Source organism: Malania oleifera, chromosome 12 (assembly GCF_029873635.1).
Source record: "Malania oleifera isolate guangnan ecotype guangnan chromosome 12, ASM2987363v1, whole genome shotgun sequence".
In the NCBI taxonomy this organism is placed as follows: Eukaryota; Viridiplantae; Streptophyta; class Magnoliopsida; order Santalales; family Ximeniaceae; genus Malania; species Malania oleifera.
The window spans coordinates 61754860-61765379 of NC_080428.1; the positions used below are offsets into that span (position 1 = coordinate 61754860).

General features: G+C 35.3%; 1 long non-coding RNA gene across 1 annotated transcript; it reads left to right on the forward strand.

Moving 5' to 3' along the window:
* Positions 1 to 429: 429 nt before the first annotated feature.
* LOC131145066 (uncharacterized) lies at positions 430 to 8800 on the forward strand. The gene is made up of 2 exons (XR_009133959.1): positions 430 to 1054; positions 8418 to 8800. It is a non-coding gene; the product is annotated as an uncharacterized LOC131145066 (long non-coding RNA).
* The last annotated feature ends 1720 nt before the right edge of the window (positions 8801 to 10520 follow it).

Sequence of the window (10520 nt, forward strand, 5' to 3'; positions counted from 1 at the left end):
GTTGAAGCCACAAATTCAGAAGACCACCAGACTTGACTGAGTGGCTGTTGCAGCCATTGTTGATCTGAAATAGGTGGTTGTATTTTGTTGACGGAGAAGGAAATTGGCTGCTCCTATAGTCTTATAAATATGAGGTTGCGTTTGTTTGAAATGCAACCGATTGGATCAAACCAGGATCAACTAGTGAAGAGAGAAAAAATCATAGAGAAATTAATTTAACCTGTTTCTTTCTTTTTGTGAGAGAAATTACTTCTTGTAATTATCATTCTCAAATTGATTAGTGGATTGTTGATTTACATCCGTGGACCACGTTAAAAATTTGGTGCCTTTTGTGTGTGTTTATTTTGGTTGGAACTTTAATGTATACATCCTCACAATTCGAGAATAGAATTAAATTAAATATTTATTTCTATTCCAATTCCAATACTAGGATTATTTTTTTCGAAGTGAGAATGAGGATGCCGGAGGAATGCTCATTCTAACCTAAAGTTGGAATCGCCTCCATCTCCCTCCCCGACTCTCCCGTACTCCTCTCATCTCCTCTCATCCCCAACTCTGGTCGATACTCTTCTCTCTCTCTCTCTCTCTCTCTCTCTCTCTCTCTCTCTCTCTCTCTCCCTCCCGACATTCTTCCATCCCTTTCTCCTCTCTTTTCAGCCTCTCTTTGCGCGGATGAGCTTCTGGGAAATCTGGTCGGAATTGGTGCATTTCGGGCGCAGTGATTAGGGCTTCTCTTTCTCGGGGTTTGTCTCACATTGGTTGTGGAAGGTGCTTGGTGGTCAGTTATTAAGTGTGTTTGTTTTTGGGTTGAGAAGGCCCAATATCACTCAACACTGATATCAAGCCCGCGGTTTCTCCCTGAATGCCAGGCATGTGGTGCTACCAATTTGGTGAGCCCAATTCATCAGGAGTTTAGAGCCCGATGTGTGAGGCACTCTTTGCTGTTTCGAGCTTTACTGGTGTTGCAGAAACCGATCAATTTGAGCGATTAGCAACTGATTTTCTTCAATTCAGTGGCATTTTGGTCCTGCAAGTCGTGTGCGTTGATTTTCAGGTGAAGTTCGGAATCATCCATGATAGAAAAAAATCTTTCACGAGTTGTCCAACAATTCAAGAATCTAAATGAGCTTCAATGTATACATCCGTACAAAACATCCGTTCAATTGATCCCCTGCTGGTCTAATTGTTTTGAGATCCCTGTTTAATTCATGTCATGTATGTTTATGAGTCTGCTGCATGATGATATTATCCTAAAATGGTTGTCCAATCAGCCAATTGATTAATCAGTGAAATGTTTAGTTTCATTACCAGTTGTGGGCATTTCAATAGGGCATCAGCTACTATATTTTGAAATAATACGTAATTTTAGATTAAAGAATCGTGGTGATGCCAGCAGTGTTAATCTCCATGATTATTCTCCATCATTGCCTTTTCTAAGTTACTTAAGATTTACCTTGCACTGTGAAAGGGCTTCGTCATCTGAACTGGAAATGATTTTGCTGTGGTGAGTGGGGAATTGGGAAGATAACTGAAAAAGGGCTAAGCCAATTGTATTTTCTTTTTATATTAAATAGCATTAAGCCATGAAGAATTAAGCATTAAGCCACAATAAGTAACGGTCTCAGGATAGTCAAAGAAAATCTTTCTGTTTTGTCTTTTTGTCATCTTGTTTTTTTCCAAAAAGGGGTAAAAAGAGAAATACAGAAGGGGGGCTATAAATTTTTCCAACTAACCTCTAACTTCAGTTCTTTCCTCATTACATTAAGTATTTACACATCCATTATGCAATCCTTGATAAACTCCAACTCTCTGTCTGTTCATCCAACAACATTAGTTTCACAATTCACTTTATCCAACATTTAGAAGGATAGAAATCATATATATTTGTGTGTGTGTGTGTCGGCTACCCAGAAAATATGAATAAGAAACACCGCAGAGCAAGAGCAGCTGGTATTATTGATTTTTCTAGGTGGTATTATCTGCCTCCCTAATATTTAAATGTATATATATATTTTTAATAAAGTTCTGTATAGCAGCTTTGAGCAGCTGAGTGATTACATCTCAAATGTCTACTGCAAAACTTCAGCCATGTAATTCTTCAGAATTTAATTGATGAAGCTCTCTCTATATTAAGTTGCTTATTTTTCATTTTGCTGTTGGATTTTAACTGAAATGTGTACACTGGCATTAAGTAAATTTGATGGAGTCATTTCATTTGCCCACTGTTACTTGTGACCAGATGGAACTGATAAAGGTTGAAGCTTTGAAGCTCTATTTCATACTATTGCCTTTGAATAAGGGATGCAAGTTTTTTATCTGAAGAAATCCTACTTGCATTTTGTCTTGTTCTTGTGGAAGAAAAGCAAAGTTGTTTTATACAGAAAAATAGTTATTTTAGAGAATTATGAAACTTTCTGTTTTCTTTAGTTTCACTGTCCTATGTTATGTTTGGGAGTATAGATTTGAAGCATTGGATTTGGATGAAACTCTGTACATTTATTCAAATTCACAAAAATATCAAATTTATGACATAAACTTCAAGATCCCAAACATGGGGAAATTACACTTTTGATGAATGATTTCAGGCAACCTGTTTTTTTCAAAAAACGGAAGGCAATACAAAATAGTATTTTAAGTGACAGTAAAAGTGCAGATAACATAAGAGAAACCAACATGAAACCAAATTAAATGCAGCCAAGAATTCCAAAGATCCAACTGAAAGGATGCCGCAGCTTTGGCTCTTTAAATGCCTTTTCTGAATAAAGTTTGCCTTAAGTAACTTATCAAAACGTGGATTTGGTGTTTCATTTGTCAATATTTGTGGCATGTGCTTTCTTAGTTGGGAACTTGAGCATGACTGTTTAGGTGTGAGTGATCTATACTTGTTAATCTCAGCTGCAGAGATGCAACAGCAGCAGCAGAGTTATAAGCTGGTTTTGTTGATTGTAACCGCAAGCAGTTAAGCTGTTTGTTTATTTTGGTTATTATAGTTATTTTAGATGTTAGTTATCAGATTGTTAAGTTTTCTGTTGTAATTTGCTGTATATATATATATATATATTTATATATATATATATATATATATATATATATCTTTGTAAGCTCTTGATTAGAAATGTGAACAATAATGGAGCAATTCACTGCAATGCAGTAAAAAATAAAATGCTTTCATAAATTTTACATGGTATCAGAGCATTGAAGAATTCTTGATTTCGAGTTTCTTCAAGATTTTCAATGGCTTCCGCTACATGTTCATCGCAGACAACAACTACTTGTAATTCTTCGCAATCAGTGTCCAATCCAAGCACAGCAATGGTGGATGAATATGCTAATAATCCTTACTTTCTTCCTGCAAATGAGAATCCAGGTTTTGTTCTTACATCTCAACCTCTTACAGGTCCAAAAAAATATATGAGTTGGGCTAGATCAGTGTTCTTGGCTTTGAGTTGCAGGAACAAGTTTGGATTTGTGAATGGCTCGATCGCAGAACCAGATCCTTCTTCTCTTTTATTCAATTCTTGGAGTTGCTGCAACACTACAGTTCTTTCTTGGCTAACCAATTCTTTGAGTATGGAATTGAAAGCTAGTGTGATGTATATCAATAATGCAAAGGATTTGTGGTTTGATCTTAAGGATAGACTTTCACAAGGTAATACACCACGATTGTTTGAACTTGAGAAAGAAATCTCTCATCTTTCACAAGGATCACTTTCAGTAAGTTCTTATTTTACAAAGTTCAAGACTTTATGGGATGAGTTTGTTAGCTATTAGCCTTTTACCGTCTGTTCTTGTGGTTGTATTTGTGGATCCAAGGCTTCTCAATTGGATGCCTAGCACAAGGAACATGTTTTCAGGTTCTTGATGGGCTTAAACGATAGTTATAGTAATCTTATTGGTCAAATACTACTAATAGAACCATTTCCTTCATTAAGCAAAGTTTACTCTTTGGTTCTACAAGAAGAAAAGAGGAGAAACATTGGTCATGGCATTACAGGTTATAATCTTGAAGCAATTGCTGCTGCGATGTTTGTTAACCACAACAAAGGACAATTTCAGCATTTCAATGGTGGTAAAGGAGGAGGGCATTCTAAGAAAGAAAGACCAATTTGTACCTATTGTGGTTTAATAGGTCATATAGCTGATAAATGCTATAAGCTTCATGGTTATCCTCCAGGGTACAAACTTAAAGGAGGTCACAAAATTATGGCTAACCAAGTGGCTGGTTCGTTGCCCCAAATTGGTCTTCAATCAGAAATCATGCCTTAGACACAACAACTTTCATCAAATATTTTTGGTGGTTCTTTGCAACCAAACTTTACACAACAACAGCCTTCTTCGGCACAATGTCCAATTACTCAGGCTCAATGTGAGCAGTTGCTTGCCTTTTTAACTGGATCAGGATTTGGTACTCAAGCTTCTCATCAGACTACATCTGTTTCAGCACCTATTGCATCTTCTCAATCTTCTTTCCATGCTTGTAGTAGTTCTACTCCTTATTCATCTAATTTTTCAGGTAACTCTTTTTGGTTTCAACCAAATTTATCTCATTTCATATTTTCTGCTCCATCTCTTCATATGCATGACTCTAAATCCAATGATTGGATCATTGATACTGGAGCTACTGACCATATGGTCCATTCTGTCTCTCAACTGACTTTTGTTACTTTTATTGTACAAACTTATGTCTATTTGCCAAATGGGGAGAAGGCCTTAGTCACACCCATATGCACAGTATAACTTTCTTCTACTCTCATCCTCACCGATGTTCTATGTGTTCCTACCTTCAGTTTCAATTTGATTTCAGTTAGTAAACTTACTAAAAATCTTCATTGTTGCCTTATATTTCTTGGTAATTGCTGTTTCATTTAGGACCTTGCTCTATGGAGCACGATTGGACTGGGTAAAGAATACAATGGGCTGTATTTGTTGCAAGATTCTACTGTGCATACTGCCCTTTTTGTCAATCGTACTCATGCTTGTTATTATTCTTTAGAATTGTGGCATAATAGTCTAGGTCATCCTTCTTATTCCAAGTTTTCTTTGCTTAAAGATGATCTTGATGTAAATATTTCTAATAAACCAGAATGTTGTGATGTTTGTCATTTCTCTAAACAGAAAAGATTACCTTTTGCTTGTAGTAGTAATGCTTCAAATAAACCTTTTGAGCTAATACATTGTGATCTATGGGGTCCTTTTGCTACTCTTACTCTTGAAGGTTTTAGATATTTTCTATCAATTGTGGATGATTTTACCTGGTGTACTTGGGTTTATCTTGTTAAGCAAAAATCTGATACTTAGTTTCTTCTTCCTCAATTTGCTGCTTTGGTTAAAGCACAATTTAATGCCACAATTCAGACCATTAGGAGTGACAATGGCACTGAATTTATTCTTAAAGATTTTTTTTCATAAAAATGGAATTTTACATCAGTTAAGCTGTGTTGATACTCTTTAACAAAATGCAATTGTTGAAAGGAAGCATCAACATATACTCAATGTTGCAAGAGCATTGTTATTTCAATCCAATGTGCCATTGAGCTATTGGGGTGATTGCATATTGATTGCTGTTTATTTACTCAACAGGATTCCTTCTAGATCTTTTGGTAATAAGAGTCCTTTTGAGCTTCTTTTCAGCAAGTCTCCTTCTTATTCTCATTTGAAATGTTTTGGTTGTTTATGTTTTGCTTCTACTCTCTGTCACAATAGGCACTAGTTTGCTCCTAGGGCTAGAAAGTGTGTGTTTCTAGGCTACCCTCATGGTATTAAAGGATATAAACTTTTAGATATTGAAACTAATTATGTTTTCATATCCAGAGATATTCAATTTTATGAACATATCTTTCCTTTTAAAAAATCTGTTAATCCTTCTATTTTTTATTTGGATAATTTTGTATTCCTTCATTCTACATTTGGATCTTATGATGTTAATTCTATTCTTGTTTCTCCTTCTACTTCTTCACAATCTACTGCTTCTCACTCCACTTTACCTACAGATTTTGAAAATCATAGCTCTTCCATTGAACATAATTCTTCTAACCTTGATTTTGAAAATCCTAGTTCTTCAGTAAATATTCTTGTTAACCTTTATCCTGCAGATACTTCATCCTCTCCTTCTATTCTTCCTATTCCTTCTTTAAGAAGGTCTGTTAGATCTCATCATCCTCCTTCTTACTTATCAGATTATTCTTGTAAACTTGTTAGTAACAAACCAGCTCCTAGTTTAACATATGATATTTCTACTGGTCTAAGCTACTCTCACCTTGGCCCCTCCTTTCATTCCTTTGTCATGGCTGTTAACTCTACACCCTTAGAACCTGCTTCTTTTCATCAAGCAGTTCAGTTTTCTAAGTGGAGAGAAGCCATGGACAAAGAGATTGCTGCTTTGGAACTTAATAACACATGGACTCTTACTATATTACCTCCTGGTAAATCTCCCATTGGTTGCAAATGGGTGTACAAAATTAAATATCATCCTAATGGTTCCATTGAAAGGTATAAGACTCGTTTGGTTGTCAAAGGTTTCGCTCAACAACTTGGCTTAGATTACTCAGACACTTTTTCTCTTGTTGCCAAGTCTGTTTCAGTATGGATAGTGCTTGCTTTAGCTGCTGTGAAAGGGTGGTATTTACATCAACTTAATATTAATAATGCCTTTTTTCATGGGGAGTTAACTGAGGATGTATACATGTCTCTTCCACCAGGCTTTCACAGCAAGGGGGAGCATCTTGTTTGCAAATTAAATAAAAGTCTTTATAAACTTATGCAGGCTTCAAGGCAGTGGTTTGAAAAATTTTCTACCACAATTCTGCAGATGGGATTTGTTCAATCAAAGTCTGATTATTCATTATTCACTCACACGTCTGGCTGTTCTTTCGCAGTGTTACTGGTTTATGTAGATGATATTTTGATTACTGGTAACAATCCTACTTGTGTTGATAATTTGAAGCATGTTCTTGATGCTAAATTTGGTTTGAAAGATTTGGGATCATTACGATATTTTCGAGGCCTTGAAGTAGCAAGAACTGATGAAGGAATTAGTTTAAATTAGAGAAAATATGCACTGGAAATTCTGAATGATACATGTTTTATTGGCAGCAAACCTGTTAAATTTCCTATGGAACAAAACTTGCGATTATCCAAGTATGAAGGTAAATCACTTGCTGATCCAGCTCAATATAGAAGGTTAATTGGCAGATTGTTGTACTTAACTTTAACCAGACCAGACATTACCTATGCTGTGCATAGGTTAAGCCAATTTGTATCTCAACCTAGGGAACCTCATCAGCTTGCAGCCAACAAAGTACTTCAGTATATTAAAGGTTCACCAGGCAAAGGAATTTTCTTCCCAAGTAATTCAGAGCTGCATATTAAGTCTTTTTGTGATGCAGATTGGGCTGGTTGCCTAGACACACGAAGATCTTTGACTGGTTATGCTGTTTACTTAGGTGAGTCATTGATATCTTGGAAATCAAAGAAACAAGGAGTGGTTTCAAGATCTTCAGCTGAAGCTGAGTGCAGAGCTATGGCAAGTGCAGCTTGTGAGATTACATGGGTATTACAATTGCTTAAGGATTTAAAAATTGAACATCCAAAGCCAGCAATGTTATTTTGTGATAATCAAGCAGCTTTATACATAGCTGCAAATCCTATATTTCAAAAAAGAACAAAACATATTGAAATGGATTGTCACTTAGTGAGAAACTAGATTATGGAAGGTATAATAAAAACTCTTCATGTTGCAATAAATTCTCAGGTAGCTGATATTTTCACCAAGGCTTTAGGCTTCTCTTCTTTTTGAAGACTATCAGAAAGGTTGGGTTTGAAGGATATTTTTGCTCCAAGACAAAGTAAGTCAGTTTCTTCAATACAAGTCACAAAAGGTTACAGATTGTGACTTGAGGGGGAGTGTTAATCTCTTCTGCAGAGAAGTAACAGCAGCAGCAGAGTAATAAGCTGGTTTTGTTGACTGTAACAGCAAGCAGTTAAACTGTTTGTTTATTTTGGTTATTATAGTTATTTTAGATGTTAGTTATTAGATTGTTAAGTTTTCTGTTGTAATTTGCTGTGTATATATATATATATATATATATATATATCTTTGTAAGCTCTCGATTAGAAATATGAACAATAATGGAGCAATTCACTGCAATGCAGTAAAAAGGAAAATGCTTTCATAAATTTTACAATACTATTGGCTTGACTTGGCGTTCAGCTCTGTTTCATTTGTCAATATTTGATTCTGACAAATATCATGTAACTTGCTAAAAATGATTTTTTTTTTTATTGATTTGCAAGCCTATCGAACCTCTCCAGCTGCTCCATTTCAGTCTTATCATACACAACAACCCATAGTATAGATCAAAGCTCTGTAAACAGTAAATGCAGTTTCACTCAAATACATTATATGCATCCTTTTGTAGGGTTTTGGGACTCGAGTAGTGTTGGGGCTTTGTTAAGAGAATGTTCTCTTGGTGGTGGTTTCTTCAGTTCAGTGGCATTTGGGTGCTGCAAGTCGTGTGTGCTGATTTTCAGGTGAAGTTTCCTTTCCATTTTCTTATCAATTCTGACTTGTTCAGAATTTCCTGAATTTTGGAAGGTGTGTCTGGGCCCTGGGGTCATTTGCTGGTTCTTATTTGTTATAGGCTCCTTGCTGTAGATTGAGACTATGGCTGGGCAAAATTTCTTGTTTTTTGAGTGGTTGAAAAATAAAAGTGTACAATTGAACAACCAGTGAAACCTGGAATTATTTCCATAGCAATGCAGGTTTAGTCTAATAAATATTTCAGCTGATCAAACGGTTTTGCATATTGTTGTTGATTGTTTATTAGTCATGCTATTATCATAAACATGTTTTATGTTGCCAAGTTTGATTAGAATGCGCAACTTTGTGGTTGATAAGTAACACCAAATATAAGTTAAATGCCCAACTGGATTGTTGTTGAACCTGTGTAATTGCCTCAATCTGTGCCTATGGAATTGCATGTGAAGTATTTGCTAGAGAGAGAGAGAGAGAGAGAGATGCCCCACTGGATTGTTGTTGAACCTGTGTAATTGCCTCAATCTGTGCCTATGGAAGAGTTAGAGAGAGAAATTTAATGGGATTTGATAAGTCACTGCAAGGATGCATTACATTAAGGTCCTTGAGAATAGGGGAAGCACTTGTTGAAAAGTGGGCTCTAATGCATCCTACAATATATATCAGATGACTCTGTTGTTTGTGGAGCTGAACAATTCTTGGATCATGATTTTGTATATGGCCATGTATCATGTTCCTTTAAGTTTATATGAGAACTATATTTTGAGATATCTATGCAGATATGCATTACTCATTCATTGCGTTTTGTCATATTTTGATGTCAGTTGGGCAAGTAGTCATTTTCCCATTAATTAGAAGCTGTTTCATGGTACAAAGTATTGTTTCTGGTTATCTGCCAACATCCATATTCTTTATATAGTGAAAATAATAAGTTGGCACATATGATTGATGACAAATTAAAGAAAATGTATGTTTTGGGTTGCACTTTTATGTGGCTAAGCTTTGCTACTTTTTTTGAATTTTGAATGTTGATTTTTGATGTTGATATTTAAACTATTTAGATTTTGCAACAAAGTAAAAATAGGGTAAGGTGAAGCATGTTATGCAAGGAGTTTTGATAGTTCAACCATTTAGAGATGAGCCATCTTTCTCTATTATCATTCTTCTTGAAATATGAGGGAATAAACTCAGAAAAAAATTGAATTACTTTTTGAGGTTTGACGTAGGAATCTTGCTCAGTAAATAATACTACTAGTAGAATTTCATTAGCATCGGATTAACATGTTGAGCACATCAAATACTTAAAAAAGACTGAAAATATTTAGACTTAAGTTCTCTTTCATAATTGCATTTACCACAAGGAACTAAAGCACACTGCTATGAATATGATTTATAATTCTGAGCACACTTTGTGTTGGACAATAAAAAGCATAAAAATCATGAAGAACATCAGCAATAACAAACACACATAATATGAATGACAAAAAATTTGTTTTTTCTGCTGAGCAAATGTGGCCAGCAGGTTCTCATGAAAGACTTGCTGTCAATAAAATGTTTACCTTGAATATTAGACTTAAATCCACAAGAAGTCAAATGCTTTGCAAGTGCATCTCCTAGCTGTTTTTCCAAGTTAGGCACAACCTTGGCTTTATAATCAGTCTCTATTGTAAGATTGATACTAGCAGAAGACACTTGTGGATGCCATAAATAAAATGCATGGGAGATGATATCCCTATTTTCACAAAAACACAGAGAAGCAGTTGCACAGGAGTTCCCATTTATTTTTTGGACTCTTTAACTTAATAGTATGTTTGGAAACTTTTTCTTAGAAGAGTGTTCTATTAGATTAAAATCATGTGTAGATTGTTCTCCCATCTGACTAAAATGGCATTTGATAATGTCTAAAGACTCGAATAAATTGGCCTTGAGCATGTGACATAGGATAGTCATCTAACAAATGCCTCTACCCCTATTAATTGTCATGCTT